At 41.4% G+C, this 16974-nt stretch overlaps 1 pseudogene; it reads left to right on the forward strand.

Moving 5' to 3' along the window:
* Window positions 1-16041, forward strand: part of LOC103273332 — a 36148-nt pseudogene extending 20107 nt beyond the window's left edge.
* Window positions 16042-16974: the final 933 nt, after the last annotated feature.

Consider the following 16974-nt stretch of genomic DNA (forward strand, 5'->3'; position numbering starts at 1 on the left):
GCATCCACCTACTTGGCTCCGGCGATCATTCCCCCTCAACCTTCCAAGAGGCCAGAACTACTGGTGTGTGCTACCATGGCCGGCTAATTTTTTATTTATTGTGGAAATGAGGTCCAAATTACCCAGACTGGTCTCAAACCATCGGACTCATGCAATCCACTTGTCCTGGCTGTTGATTTTTTTTATATGGCACTTGGCAGCCAGACTCGGTGGCTCAGTCTGTAATTCCAGCACTTTGGGAGGCTGAGGTGAGTGAATTGCCTGAGCCCACAGGTTCGAGACCAGCCCAAGTAACTTGGTGAGACCTCGTCTCTACAATAAACCAAAAATTAGCCAGGTATGTTAGCGTGTACATGTAGTTCCCATTAGTTGGAAGGTTGAGGTGGAAGGATTGTCAGAGCTCAGCATGTTGACACTGGGGTGGCTGTGAGTTTGTCACTGCACTCCAGCCTGGGCCAAAGAGTGAGACTCCAACTCAAAAAAATAAAAAGGCACTTGGCTTCTGCACCCCAGAAAGCGTTAGGGTCAAAGCAGAGGAGCTGCGGCACCAGTCACTTCACCATGATAACCCAGGCCACTTGTTCCTGCATCCCCACTCTGTCAACTACTCACACACCGACATGTTTGCATAATTTTCCATACACTTACTCACTCACAGTGGGACTCAGTCCAACTGGCTCCACCATCATCTTCCTGAGAATAGCCAAGAGCATCCTATGTTGATACTTATTTACCCAAGTAGTAGATGACATTTGTAATATTTGTGGGATCATTGTAATGCCAAAGGACTGGAACGATTTTAAAACCCCTTTGTCAGCACTAAATATACAGAAGGGTCAAAATTTTAATCATAATTCAAGAAGGAATTTTACATTTTGTATATATGTTTCACTAAAAGGTATATGTTTCAACAAAACCTCATATACATTTGAAACTTACTGATACCTGTAAGTCTAAAGGTAAATTAGCTACATGCTTTCAGAAGGATACTCTGACATACAGTTACTAAAATGAACGAGAAGTTTACACATTATATCATAAGTAAAAAAATAAAATAGAAAGTCAGCTAGTTATCATCACTGAATGTATCACAAAAATGAATCTACTTATAAATTATTATGCACAAAATAAAAAAAAGTTAGTATCCTCTGTCACAATGAGAATGGACCTGAATTGTTACAGTGAAACATGAGAAGTTAACTTTGCATCAAATATTCTTCTGTGCACTTAACATTTTGTATGGATTTACTATACATTCAAACATGAACAAATACAGTTATTAAAATTTAAAATGACATAATATATGAATGAGAGCATTCCAATTACAGGATGAAAGTGATTAACGTTACTATAAATAGCATAAGTCAAAGAAAATGTTCACTCATCAGAGTAGGGTCATAGAAAGGGTACAATACATGCATCCTAATTTTGTTTACATTATTGCCTTTCGATAAGAATTTCAAAGTTTATCCCCAAATATATTTTCAGATGCTAAGTTCCCTGGATGTCGACTGGAATGGTCTCTAAATTCTGCCCCACATTTATAATCACAATGAATAAGAAGGAATTTTTTTCTTCAACAAAACATTTTTAAGAATTATTTTCAGTTGTCTAGTACTTAAGACTTATAATCTTGTAATTCCTCAAGTTGTGCATATTCTCTTGACTTTGGGCCTTTGCACATGGGACAGACACTTCTTAAAGCAACCCTGCTTTCTCATTCTATATTCTTTATTTGACAACCCCCGTTCTTGCTTAAAGTGACCAATTTCCCGACTTCCCGAGATTCCTTCTTTGTGTAGCTATGTCACATCTTGTCACTCCTACAATAGAAATTTGGATATAATTTTCAAATGCCTATTTACTTCTGTCTACAGCCTGTTGATCTTAGGTGCTTGTTCTTCATCATCTAATCATTAGATACATGTGTTAAACCCAGCACATAAACGCTAGCTATGTGTTGATTAAATACGCGAGCCTCTCTCCTGTAGAGCTCCAACTTAACATAAACTCACTGTATTATCTATCTATAAAGCTCTCAAAACGAAGGGCACAATTTCAGGAACTAGTGCAGAAGAGGCTCACTGAATCAGAAAAGATGTGCACACTTGTCTGAACACGCCACCCTGTTTACTGAAAGACTGGGCACCTCACGGGCTCTCTGTCCACAACCTTCTCACCCATGTCAATTACCTGGGAATGAAGTCACACCACGTGCTCCTTGCACAATCATAATATTTGAAACAATAAGGAAAGTGCGACCATAAGGCAAACCTCTCATTTCCACTATAGTTTTTTTTTAATTAGTTCAGGCTACTTTGGATAAAATAAAGCCATTCTATTTATATGAGGATCATCTTATCACTGACAGATTGAGAAAATGTGAGAATCTGCACATTGTCCATGAAGCCATCAGACAGCAACACTGTGTTTATTCCTTATTTCTACCCTCTAAATTCCTAAGAGTAACGCTCTGGTTTTCTCAGAGTTTTGAAGAAATGCATATTGCCTTCCCATTTTCGCAGCAAAAACCATTGAAGTGATAAGTCCTGCAGCAAAGTCAGTCCCCAGAATGCTCACTGATGTCACTCAGAAGAGTGCTCTGAACACTGCACGTCTGGGTGGTCTGGGAAAACCAGTGAGAAGGCAGGCGAAAGCACTGCTCCCTCATCAAATCTCCCCAACACACAGCCAGCAATGGAAACGTGAAACAGTAAACAAAAAAAAAATGTTGGCATAAAATTAGAGCTGTTTATAGACCAGGAAGATTTCAGGGATGAGGTAAAGACAATAAAAGCAAAGAAAACAAATTTCCACCAGTTTTGATGTTCATGTATACGATGTCATCTGTTGAAATAGAGTTTATATTTTGCCAAAATAAAACTCCAGGCAAAAGACCTCTCACATATCAGAAAATTAATAAATAATTGATGAATTATTGAAGACATAACAGATCTATTTCCCTAATTCCTTCAACAATTTTGTAGGAAAGCAAGTTCACTTTCTTGTCTGCACGTGGTATTTTGGTATGGTAAGAATCAGCTGCTTGGCCACTTCCAAAATCCTTCCTCCATTTTCTCAGATGTGGTCTATAGCCTGTGCAACTCGCAAGTGTTACCTTCTTCCTGTTAGGCTGAGCTTTAAGAGTACAAAAAGAACTTATATCTTAAGGAAACTCTTCAGAATCCGAGTAGAAGTTAGGAGTGGTAAGTTGTCAATGATAAAAAATGCAATAGGGGAGGGGACACAGAGAGAGAAAGAGAGAATATCTCTTTCCAAGAATATTGGAAATAGCTTGAGAAATCAGGAAAGCTGAGGGTATTCTTTAAATTCTTCATTTAGATGATATCATGTCACATATGTGTACCCTGAATGTAGAATGAAGTAAGAACATTAAAGCAATGTGTCTACATCCTAGAGAAGTCCCTCTCTGTGAAGCATAAACTCACCCCAAAGTGGACACAGTGAGGTTCTGTGTCAGGTTCTATGTCCTTGAAGTTGGGACAGGGGCAGGATCCTCTCAAGAGTGAGAGAAGCTGGTCAGTAGTTCCAATCCCTGGAACACAATACAACTGTGATGGGATGCTGGGCCTGACATACCTTTTGCCATGTTCATCAAAGGAAAGTAAGATCTGTTTACTTCTCTTAAACAATCACATATTTTAAGCCCAATGACATCACTTTTTCTATTAACCCATATGTCAATTAACAAATCCTTTGTTCTTCATACAAAAGAAATGCTTTGTGTAGTAAATCACTACTTCTTAAAATGATTATTTCTGACCAGGGCAATTCACACACTAATTAACCACGCCCACGCAACTACATCAAATGCACCTGACTTCTGTCCTGACCAAGGGAACAACCTCTCATTTTAAGTAGTCTTTCTTATCTAACCTGCCATAATATAAATACCTCGTGTATACAATTGCAATTGAACACCAATATGTGCCAGATATGTATATAGCCATTACTTATTAAATGCCTGCATAACAGATAAGCTACCAATAGACTGTTGTTCTGACTACCAAGCTGATGTTGGGTCGGTGGTGTATTTGCTCTGTGGGTTCTTGATTTCACCACAGAAGAGAATTTCATAGTGAATCCAAAATATAGTTTAAGAAAGAATTTATTAAGAAAAAAAGAGCAAACGAAAAGAAAAGTATGGCTGCCTTAAGAGATAGGGCACGTGCTTGCCTTTGACAAGAAACTTTGTATACTTTTACAATGATGATTAAGCAAATCATGGGATAAGAGTGGAGGGCTACAGATATCTGTTCACTAGTTACGATGACCATCTCTTAAACTTTTAAGGTCACACGGGTCTTCTAAATAATGAAAGTTACAGTTTAAGTAGATTTGGTCTTTTTTTTTAGAGCATCTTGTTTGTGTTTTGGGTAATTTCCTATTGTTTCTGTGATTTCTTTCCCTGATAATTTCACTTTATAATCCACAAGTAGTCAGGTCTGATATGATGGTTGGTCAAGTGAAAGTCAGGTGTGGATAAAAAAGATGTCTGGATACTTACTCTATTTTAATTTAGACTTGCCTAAAAAACCTGTCTAGCTTCTCTAAACTATGTGCACTATATCTGCCTCAACTTCTCCCTTCAGTATTTTTTTTAATCTCATAATCACATGTGGTGAAGAAGAAAGAACGTCTGTCTTATGAAACTTCTTCAAAGCCAACATGGAACCAAGCCAGGGATTGAAAAATCTTTTTCTACCTGAGCTAAAGTAGCCAGGTTGGTCTCAATGGTGGCATTGATTGCAGGCAACAGTGGAAATTCTTGAATGACATTAATCTGATTTCCTCAAAGCAAACTTCTCTGAAATGTTATTCTAGCTAAAGCGCTGGTAAAATAACCAGCATCTCCAATCATATCCTGTTACATAGATAACAAATTCTTATTGAACTTATGCAAATAGCCAGACTATTATAAATAAATATTCACAGACAGCTTCCACATTTGGTGAAATGCAACAGATAAACACCACTTATGAGTTCTGGGGATACTGTTGACTTGAACAGGAGTACCAGATGCAGCAAACAAAATGATAGGCCCCAGTTAACTGTGAATTGCAAATATGCAATGAAAACTTTTAGTGTAAGTGGAATAAATATTCCCCATTATTCATGCTGTATCTGCAGTTTAAGTGTAACCAAGGGTCCAGCAATTTCTCTGGCAATCCTATACAAGGGTCATAAAGCATAGGCCCTTCCCTCCCAAAGCCAATGCTTCAGGGTAGGATCTCTCAAAAGGCATTTAAAAAGTAATGTTACCTTTCTAATTTAAAATGTTACCTTTCTAATTTAAAAGTGCTTTTAAACTATACACAAGTTAAATGATCAGCGCAATGTACTCTCATATACTTTTCACCAAGATCTGCAGAGTCCTCATTTTGGTCCCCTCTGTGGGGCAGCTGGAGAGTAAACTGTATCAAGGCTTCACACCCAGGGCTTCAGCAAGCACTCTGAGTGACAAGGACACAGGACTATGACCAAGTTCAGTTACAACAAAAGAAAATGTATAATGGGTGCAATGTTGTTGCCTACTTTACAGACCATATTTAAATATCACCAATTGTCCCAATACTGTCATTGATGTCTGTTCCCTAACCCCGAACCCCATGTGGCATTCAGCTATTATGGCGTGGCGTCACTTTCACCTGGGAGCACTTCCTCAGCCAGCACAGTCGTTTCAGTCCAGAGGGTTATGTGCTGAGCTGGTGATGCACAGAGGTTATGTGGGACCTCGGGAGAGGACAAGGCACCTCTGTCCTGTCTTCCTTCGCACAAGCATTCAAGGCTCTATTCAAGGACCCAATAACAGCTGATGAGCACTACTCACTATTGTAACTCTGGTCAAGTTCCACAAAACACCCAAGCATCTCCTCTTTTAACTCTAAGTCTTTCTCTTTCTTGATAAGGAGGCAGGAGAGTTTAAAAAACAAAAACAAAAAAACCAGTAGCAGCAATTCTTGTCTAAGTTACTCCTCTCTAAAATGTTGTGAACTAAACATACACACACTACAATTATTTCCATATAACTCACCAGCAACTTAATATCAGAATCACACATGAGGCTCAAGTTTCAACCAAGAGCTTAGAATTTCAACATTTTAACTGTGTTCAGAACATCTACAAACGCCACAATAATCTGGAAAATGTGCTAACACAGCTCGTTCCACAAACAGAAAATGTGAAAATAGGGAGGTTTTGTTAAAACGGTAACCACAAAGAACAATGACAAGAAACCTTTCTCCTTTCCCATCTAACACTTGTTCAATGAAAAGTAAAAGTGGAAATAACATTAAAGAATAAAAGGCAAAGCATAATTATTTTCTTGTTTAGCTGAGGTACACAAAAATCCTCAAAGGTTTAACACTGAATGGTTTTATGTGAATACTAACTTTTATCAAGGGTTACCTCTTTAAAAATATTACATTTGTAAAGAAAGTATCACACATTTTTGAAGGTTCCAGGCCACCAATCATGTATGGAATGCGAATGGCATGCTTTAAATGGCTCTATGACCACCATATTGGAATATTTACAGGCGGGGTACAGTGATCACAACACAATATGTTATGAGTTCTTCTCCCAAATAAATTCTTTAGCACCGACACCTGAGTCCTTTTTACTTGAAGAGCATCTCTCAATGAGCTAATCGGCTACAAGAAAGTGGTCACAACTTTGACAAGTTGCAGACAGGCCAGCCTGTTGGGGGACTCAGGGTCACAAGGCTTGAAGTCCCAAATGTATCAGCAGGCCTAGGCCTCAGTCCAGGCCTTGAGGTACCTGTTGCTCATCAAGAGAACTGTGTGTTTATTTTGGATCTTGCCAACAAAGCAAAAGAAACCATAGTTACCTTTTCCGGGACCTTTTAAACACCCACACTCCTGAATTTTTACCACATTGTTTCACCTGGCACTATTAGAATGACGTCACCCCGCTTTTGTATAACATGGCAGTTTACAAAAGTACTTTACACACATACAATCACTGGTAATAGTCCTGTGACACGTGTCATGGCAACTCCACTTCACAGACAAGGAAACTGAGATTCAGAGAGCTTACATAATGTTTACAAGGCAATTCCCTTGTAAATGATGGTGCCACGACCCCAACCGAGGTCTTCTGTAAAGGGCTGAGAAGCAGCAGTGACTATTTCATATGGACTTGACCACATAAGTCTTGGTAACTGCAAGCAGAGTCTCATCACATTCTGTTTTATTATGAAATCTTTATGTACCTAGATTTCTCTCAAAATCCCTTGTGGACTAGGGCTGTGAGTAAAATTTCTTTATATTCATTTATCTGTTTTTTCCAACAAAAATGTTCTGAGATCATCTTTGTGCTATACACCATATTAGGTGCTAGAGGATAAAAGTGACTAAGACAGTCTATCCAATGGTGAACAGCATCGATTCTCTGTGACAAGTGCTGTACAGAGGCCCATGCAAGGTGCTAGCAAGCCTTGAGGGGTTGGGACGCTCAGGAAAAGCCATGGTAGACAGGGGGACTCCTGATTAACCCACACCATCATGCATGGGAACACCCAGTAAGGAACTGCTGAACCAATGAGTGAATGAAGTCATGTCTCACAGACAGTGCACAGTCATGAGTGATGACTAGTTCTCCACCAGGATTTGGGGTAACTCCAGAGTGGCTGAGTCACATTCTGCATAAACTGAAAGGACAGTACAGGAACAGTAACCAAAATATGCTTCCTACACTCTAACTCAGTGCAGTTTCAAACTTTGAGTGCTGTTGTCCAATAAAAACTGTCGGGAGCCGCAACTCCTAACAGAAGACAAAGTAAGGGCTACCTGAATATGGGAAAAACGCTGGCTGGAAGCAAGACTCCAGCTGAAGCGGCTGTGCTGGAGGCAAAGCCCCATGGATCCTGTTGATGGGCCCCTTTGATCTTTAGGAGTGCATGCATAAGACAGAAAGTACCCCTTTCTGGTGACAAACAAAGCATTAACTAATAATAGGCGAGGATGATGTATTAGTGAAACTAAGGTTTGAGACATGAGAAAGGAACAACAGCAAAAGCACAGCCATTAGAGATGTTAGAGAATGTTTTGTTACCTTCGTTTCCATGAAAAGCAAAACCATTGTGTATGAGGAAAATAAAAAACTTCCCCATTCTTTATTTCTAATGGTTAACAGACTCTATATTAAAATAACACCTTAGGGTAAGATGGAGGAGGAAATTTGTGAGACCTGAGACAAGTCAATCCTGAGGGCAGCTGCTTTTAAACATGATTTAAGAAAGTATAGATATAGTAGATATAAATTTATAAGGTTAAAATGATTTAGTAATATAAATGTAATAGTATAAAATAAAGTAATTATATAGATAAAAAAGAATAATGATTAAAATAATTAAATATCATAGAATAATAAATATAGAATAATTATATAGATTAAAAATAGGATAATGGATCAAAATAATTATATAAAATATAATTAAATAGAAAATAAATATAGAATATGAGAATCATCAAATATTAGATTTGTTTTTATAATTTATATAAAGGATGTTAAGTATTATTAGATTTATATAAATAAAATAAAAAAGATAGATACATAATAGGAAAATTTATAGAAAATAATTAAAAATAATAAAATTAGAACGCCAATATATTGTTGTTAAGTTACATGTAAGAATTTAGTTAGAAATATGTTATAAAAGGGGTGAGGGTTAAAAGATTTTAGTTAATAATTTTTAGTAAATGTTGTTTTGTTCTTGTTCATTGATTTAACATAATGGGAACAAATAGGGAACGGGGAGGAACAAAAAGATTATTGTAAAATGATTGATTGTGAAAGAAAAATATGATGTAAGCATTTGTGGGCACATATGTGAGGGGGTTGAAGATTGAAGATGCCTTATATAAGCATGTGAAAATTGAATAAACTTTGGAAGAGTTCTGAACTCGACCCAAGAAAGTCGACTTGTGTCTTCTTTCTTCGCTACTCCTGCCTCTCTCGCTTCAGGCCCTGACTCTCGTCTGGAGCAAGTTTCCAGCAAAAAACAAATTTGTGCTTTATTGTGAGTAAAGAGACAAAAGGTGGGGGGGGGAGTGTGTCTGCAAATGACTTCCAGGAAATCTTTTATATGTATTTAATTTTTTTTTTTTTTTGAGTAGTAGTCTCCCTTTGTCGCCCAGGCTGGAGTTCAGTGGTATGCTCATGGCCACCGCAGCCTTGACCTGCTGTGTTCTGGCTATCTTTCCATCTCAGCCTTCCAAGTAGCTGGAACCACAGGTGTACACCACCTCACCTGGCCGATTTTTTTAGATTTGTTGTAGAGATAAGGTCTTACCATGTTGCCCAGGTTGGTTTCGAACCCCTGGGCTCAGGCAATCCTCTTGCCTCTGCCTCCCAAAGCACTGAGATTTCAGGTGTGAGTCACTGAGCCCAGCCCCAGGAGACCATTTTAATGAATGTAAAGTCTTTCTTTGAAATTCAGGTAAACAGAGCATCTCTCACTCCCAGCACAAGAAGTCACTCAAGGTCTCAATGCCAAATCTGCATGAGACAGTTGTAAGAAGCCAAAGTGCTAGGAAGTGACTCGTCTCCTACTAACAGATGCCCCTAATCAGCCTCATTACACCTAAGCATTCTCGAAGCTTCAACTAACAGGCTGCAGCTGACAAGGTCTCTTCCATGTTCTTACTTCGGCATTGCTGGGAAACAGAATAAGTAGAATTCATTTTTATACCAACTGTAACACGTATTCCTGCACTAACATTCAGAAATTTTCCACCATGAACAAACAAGGGAGCTCATTTTAATTTACAGCCCTCAGGATGGTGCTTTGTCCAATTCCGGATCCTACAGAGATCCCGACCCAGTACATCAATTCCTAGTTTGTCAAAATGAAGGATGTCATCAGCAATTAGGTAACACATTCCTCAGTCTTTCCTCTCAGCAGCTGGCAGAGTATGTTTTCCTCTGTGTCCTACTTACTCACGCACAGGCCGCAGCAGCATCCATGGTGAGTCTTTCCTTCAAGGAGGGGAAATGTGTGAACCAATGCCTTTCACTTTGTGTTTTAAAAGTTGGTGTTAAAGCAAAGTCAAGTCATATCAAGCTGTAGAGGATTAAAATGTAAGAAATAAGAGGGAGCCAGGCTAGGTGGCTCAGCCTGTAATCCCGTGCCTTGGGAAGCTGAGGAGAGTGGATTGCCTGAGCCCGCGGGTTTGAGACCCGCCTGGGCAACTTGGTGAGCCCTCATCTCTACAATAAATCAAAAAATTAGTCGGGCGTGGTAGCATGCGCCTGTAGTTCCAGTTACTTGGAAGGCTGAGGCGGAAGGATCTCCAGAGCCCAGCAGGTCGAAAGAGTAGGCGACAGAGTGAGACTCCAACTCAAAAAAAAAAGAAACAAGAGGGACATTTAAATGGACAAGCTGAAAAGAATTATTTCAAGATATAAATGTATAAACGGTCACAGTGACTCACTAAAACTACCATTAAAAGACTTTAAGTATCTTTCTGGCCAGGCACGATGGCTTGTGCCTGCAATTCCAGCATTTTTGAAGCCCATGGTGAAGGACTGCTTGAGCCAGGAGTTCAAGACTGACCTGGACAGCACAGCAAGACCTTGTCTCTACAAAAAAATTTAAAAAATGATCCAGTTGTGATGGCATGTGCCTATAGCCCCAGTTACTCAGGAAGCTAAGACAGGAGGATCACCTGAGCCTAGGAGGTTGAGGCTGCAGTAAACCATGATCATGACACTGAACTCCAGTCTGGTCGCAAAAAAAAAAAAAAAAAAAAAAAAAAAAGGTCCTTAAGTATTTTTCCTTTAAATGCCAAGGACTGAAATTGACTGTCAGCATTCAGGCAGTGGCAAGGATTCAACATGTGCTTGTGGATCAGGGTGACCTTAGGGACACTCCCAATCACTCCAAGCCTAAATTCCCTCATCTGTAAAATGGAGATAATCCCTACTCTGTGGGACTTATGTAACTTAGAAACCAGTTACTAAGCACTTCCTGTGTGCTAGACTCTGGGTAGGAAGCCCATTATTTAGCTACTGCAATATGTGGCATTTAATCTGTATAACCACTAGTTCCACATCGTCATTTCATGCATTCAATAACAGAAGGTAGCGTTGTGGTATGTGTGTGTGTGTGTGTGTATGTGTGTGTGTGTGTGCACGTGTGCATGTGTGGCTATCTGCACAGTGCCTGACACACAGAAAGTGCTAAGAAAAAAAGAACAGAAGCTACTACCATTCCCAGAACAGCCTATGGTCATTTTAGAACCCTATGGAGAGAACAAAAAAGATTCAGAGATTCAGAGAGCAATGCTGAGTTACCTTTGCTAATAAGGGACTGACACAGTCAGCATTTGCCACTGCTCGTAGGTGACCCAAAAGAAACAAGATTCAGTTCACTGAATCTTTTCTTAAACATGGCAGCCCTGACTGGACTCGGTGGCTCAACCTGTAATCCCAGCACTTTGGAAGGCCAAAGCAAGTAGATTGCCTGAGCCTGCAGGTTCAAGACCAGCCCGGGCAACTTTATCTCTACAATAGATAAAAAATTAGCTGGGCATGGTAGTGCACGCCTATAGTTCTGACTGAGGTGGAAGGATCGCTGGAGCCCAGCAGGTTGACACTGGAGTGGCCATGAGTGCGCCACAGCACTCTAGCCTGAGCGACAGAGTGAGACTCCAACTCAAAAACAAAACAAAGCAAAACAAAACAAAAAAAACGTGGTAGCCCTACTCATCACAGCAACTCAGCTTCACCTCATCGCCTACTTCAAAAAAGAACTGAAAAGGAACCTACGGGTGTATTTCATGAAAAGTTACAAACCTGTGGTCTGAACAGGCCAAGAAGTACAGGGGGAATACACCAGAAATCATTTGAAGATGACCGTCATTCATTCACTCATTCATTCATTCATTCATTCACTCATATTGTCTCTCCTTTTCTCCTCTACTCAAAATGGTTTTATTTTTCTACCTTCATTCCTGATTCACAGACGACATAGAATCTTAAGGTCAGAAAGGACCATGAAAGTCATCCAAGAGGCCGCAGCTTCTTATCTAAGCAAACAGTTCCCTCAGTGGGAAGGCGGGGAGTGGCTCTGAAATTCCCCTGCTTGTTTCCTCCTTGACCAATGGAGTAACAGCAGGTCTCATTCTATTGCCCAGGCTGGTCTCAAACTCCAAGTCTCGAGTGATCCTCCTGCCTTGCCCTCCCAAAGTGTTGGAATCACAGGTGTGAGTCACCGTGCCCAGCCCACAAATCATGTGTGAAATACTCTCCCGTTGTCTTGCACAGGACCAATGTTAACCTCACAGACCACTACAGTGTACAGAGCCCACTTGCTCCTTCCTGTTTTCTTTTTCGACCTGAGACACCGTTACTTATCTCTAGGCTTCTGGAGTGTTTCCTGATAGGTACCTATAGAAACCTAGAAGAAACTTAGCTTATTCTCAGTTTAGTCTTTTTGCCTCAGGATAACCATTAGAAAGCGTTCAGACATTCTATTGCAGAACAAGCAGCAGTCTATTCCCCCATCCCCCAAATCTCCATCAGATGTAAGACCAGGACAGTCCAAACTTTCAATTTATTGTTTAGCATAATAATCTCTAGTAAACTTTCACGTTCCTTGTAGGACCAAAGATCAAAGATCACCCTTTGGCTGGCTAAAGTCATAAAAGTGATAATACGACCACCTTTGGTCAAGGAGTTTGTGAGTTGCAAATGTCTAACACGTCTCTTGCAGGAACCCCCTGCCTCCCAGGGTTAACCTAATCAGCCCTTTGTGACTTAGGTGACACAAATAAACCCCACCATGGCAGCAATTACGTGACTAACCCACACATCTGCCTGCTGTCCATTACCTGATGTCAGTACCTGCACTTGCCTACGCCTTTGTGATGACGAGGAGCAGACCAGCACCCAATCACCTTAACGATCTTCCTCCATCAAGGGAAATGGTCAAAAGGACTCAACCACAAGCAGCCAGTGGCCATTGCCTTGCTAGACTCTGGTGTGGCCATGTGCTCTTTGAACTATGGCTGTCGCCACGCTTCCTGGCTTTGGCCCCTTCCCCCACCTGGGGGAGGTGAACCTTCTTTCTCCCTTCTCTCTAACTTACTTTCAAATAAACTTTTCTTTTTTAACCTCTCTGTGTGTTGCAATACTTTGCATTACTTGGATCTCCAGGTTGCCAGCGCGGATCTCCGACATGCCGGCTCCAGCGGTGCTGCGCCCCTGCACCTCCCCTATCCATCTACCCATCCTCCCTCACCCTATCCAGACCCTAACATCTCCCACTCACTTACGATTCTTCAAAAATCCCAGAGTGGTTCAGCCCTGCCATTTCAGTCACTCATTTTAACTGTGTTTAAATCGCACCTTTGGTGAACAGACTCAGACAGAAACATAAATGAATGCTGACGCCATGTATGCACACAAAGGCCCTGGGAGGTCGACAGACCAGGATGAACTGCTTTATGGGATCTCACTATAAGGGGGGGGGGGCTCTGGGGATCACCCCCATCCAGTCTTCTGAAGTTAACCTCCCCCCTCTTTCCAGCTCAACGCTATAGTCCACAGCATCAGCAAAAAGCAAAAGGGAAATAAACCACCTTTTCCAGAACCTCGTTTTCCAGGGAACACTGATCATTAGACACCTGGAAGTCGCAGCAGGAGCAAGTCCAGGAGCTCAGGGAGCATGATGGCAGGGCCTGGTGCAGGCTGGCCGAGATGAAGACCCAGAGAGGGGCTAGTGATGAAATCAGTATAAAGACACTCCCGATGTAATGGGTGGTCATACTACAGAACACACATAACCATTTCAGTGCTTACGTGTGTAAGTGAAATTGCAAAAAGCATTTCAGTCCATGATCCCATCATGGGAAATGCACCTCCATCACTGAGATACTCTGAGGAAAGCAATCCAGATGGATTTTCCAAGGCAAAGTGGCCTAAAAGTACCTGTACATTTAGCACACATTTTTGTACATGTCTAGTGAGGACAGACCAGTGTACTTGCCAGAAGCACCTTGTCCTGTCCCTGCCCTGCTCCTGCCTTCTCAAGAGGTGCTGCCTGCAGAATCAAGAAAGATACGCTTTGCTCTGCGTATGAACCTGCCACAAAACTGTAGAGAGACTCAGAAAATGGCCATTCTCATAGCAGTGAGTTCAGATGGGTAAGAGACAAGTGATCCTCATTCTGACAGGGGCCCGCCCCCTGGGCCAGTTTAAAACCCCACCCCAAGCAAAGGATCTCCCAGGTAAGTGATATTTGATAGAGGCCGAGAAAGGGTATCGAATCAAGTGGTCAGATTCTCATCCCAGATCTGCTGGCCACAGCTCTGTCAACCAAAGCCTTGCCTTGAAGCCTTGGAAAACCCAGATTCCCAAACTAATCTTCGAATACACATCCACAAAGTCTGAAAGGACTGCAACAGATTCCCTCCAAAGTACCTGACCTCCCCCAAGAGTCTGTGTCCTCTTGACCCAAAGTGTGGTCCACACAACTGGGGCTTCAATACCACCTGGGAGATTATTTCCACCGTGTGGCTTCAGTCCCGCCTCCTCAGACTGCCTCCACCTTCCATCAGAATGTTCAGTGATGAGGTCATGAAGTGACTTGTAGGCACATTAACTGTTGAGAAGTCCTGGTCTCAGACACTTTTATCTTTTCCTGTAAGTGTTTTAGCCATTATTGTTTCAATACTAGTTGTAATCAAAGTATCCTATGGAAGTGTCCTCCTGGGAGGAGCCAAGAGGACTATTACTAAGTCTCACAATGCCATGGCTACTTAAGAGGGCTGAAAATATTAGATGACCGCATTACAGCCTGGGGGACAGAGCAAGACTCTGTCTCTAGAATGAATGAATGGATCAAGGAATAAATAAATAAATATATAAATAAACCTACATTTATTTATACGATTCTTCAAAAATCCAAATGTGGTTCAGCCCTGCCATTTCAGTCACTCATTCTAACTGTGTTTGAATCGCACCTTTGGTGAACAGACTCAGACAGAAACATATAAATGAATGCTGACGCCACGTATGATTTACGCTGCACACAAAGGCCCTTACCTACATTTATTTATGTATTTATTTATTTATTCATTGATCCATCCATTCATTCTAGAGACAGAGTCTTGCCCTGTCCCCCAGGCTGTAATGCAATCAGAATTCACTGCAGCCTCAAATTCCTAGCGATCTTCCTGCCTCAGTTCATGAGTAGTTGGGACTACAGGCATGTGCCACCATGCCTGGCTGATTTTTGATTTATTTGTTTTTGTAGAGACAGGGTCTCGCTATGTTGCCCAGGCTGGTCTGGAACTCCTGGCCTCAAGGGATCCTCCTGCCTCAGCCTCCCAATACACTAGGATTACAGGCATAAGCCACCACCCCTGGCCCCATTTGCCTACCTTTAAATACGCTAGAAATCATCAAGTGTTTGGATTACGCTACAAATGTCCCTTTCTCCATTCAGGGAAGCAAGACCTTCCCTGCTACCCTCAATCTAACCTGCTCACGCACATCCTTCACAGGTCCAGGAAGCCTGCCCCTTACAGGCACATGCATGGAATGCCCCTGTATGCATGGCTTTGTTTTTTTTTGAATTAGGATCTCACTATGTGGGCTGGGCTGGAGTGCAGTGGCACATTCAGTCACTGCAGCTTCAACTTGCAGGGCTCAGGCGATCCTTCTGCCTCAGCCTTCCAAGTAGCTGGAACCATAGGCACATGCCACTGCACTCAGCTAATTTTTTGGTTTATTGTAGAGACGAGGTCTCACCACGTGGCCCAGGCTGGTCTCAAGCCCCTGCGCTTAGGTTATCCTCTCGCCTCTGCCTCCCAAAGTGCTGGGATGTCGGGCATGAGCCACCGGGCCTGGCTCACATGGTTTCCTTGATGAAACTGGCATTAAGGATACTACACAGGCAAGCATCTTGTGAGCCCTAAAAGCGCTTGTGTCATGTGACCCCCTTAAGTTTACTTCTTCCACTCAGTTTCTCGTACACCCAGACCGCCCTGATTGCTCCCCTTCCCTCAGCGAAACCACAATGGTTAGCAACTGTTTATGGCCTCCTAATGACTCGTGTCTGTTTCACCTACACAACTCGAGTGTAGGCTCCTTGAAAGGAATGATCATACCTCCTTCTCATTCCCATAGAACGCCCAGCTCTCTCTCCTAGCACCCGCCAAGCTATGATATTTAGCAAATTCCCATGTGCTGAGAAACTTGGTCCCATACTTTCTTTGGGACATTCCTTGTCAGGTACCACCACTATAATGATGTTATGTTCTCCACTGTGTAATGCCAGAGTCCTGCTCCTGCCGGGTGTGAGGTTTCCTGAAGGAGAGATGGAGTAGGTGAAAGAAGGAACTTACGATGAAATAATATACTTGATCACCTGCTTGCAGGACAGATGTCATTTACTATTAGTTAACAGAAAGCTTTTATACCATTCGTAATGGGGCAAGACAAAGAAAATTCCTTCACGTACATATCCTTTAAAAGTTACCACCATCTAGTGGTCTTAGAAGCAATAAACAAGCCAAGATCACTACCTACTTTCAATGAGTCTTATTCTTAAAGCCAAAAATGATAGTTTTAGGCCAAAGTCCCGAATTACAGTCCTTGAAATGTCTTAAGAAAGTTTCCAAGTGCACATTTTTCCATGTATCAGGAATTTTCTCTGGGACTTCTATGACCTTCAAAGCTTCGTAATCGCCTTTCTTGTCCAGGTGTCTTTGTTACTTTTCTCTTATCCTGCAGTGTTTATTTCTAAAGAAAACTCAGAAGAAGCTTTTAGTGATGTTTCCCAGGCCTCCAAAGTTGCTCTCTATATTTAGTTAATTTATCATAAAAGTATCCAATTAGTATATTATGAATTCAGTGAAAACCCATTCTATATACGTTAACTTAAAATTTTAACTATTGAATTAAGTAAAAACCTTAATAATT

Source organism: Carlito syrichta, unplaced genomic scaffold (assembly GCF_000164805.1).
Source record: "Carlito syrichta isolate Samal-C Ts95f unplaced genomic scaffold, Tarsius_syrichta-2.0.1 Scaffold313996, whole genome shotgun sequence".
Classification (NCBI taxonomy): Eukaryota; Metazoa; Chordata; class Mammalia; order Primates; family Tarsiidae; genus Carlito; species Carlito syrichta.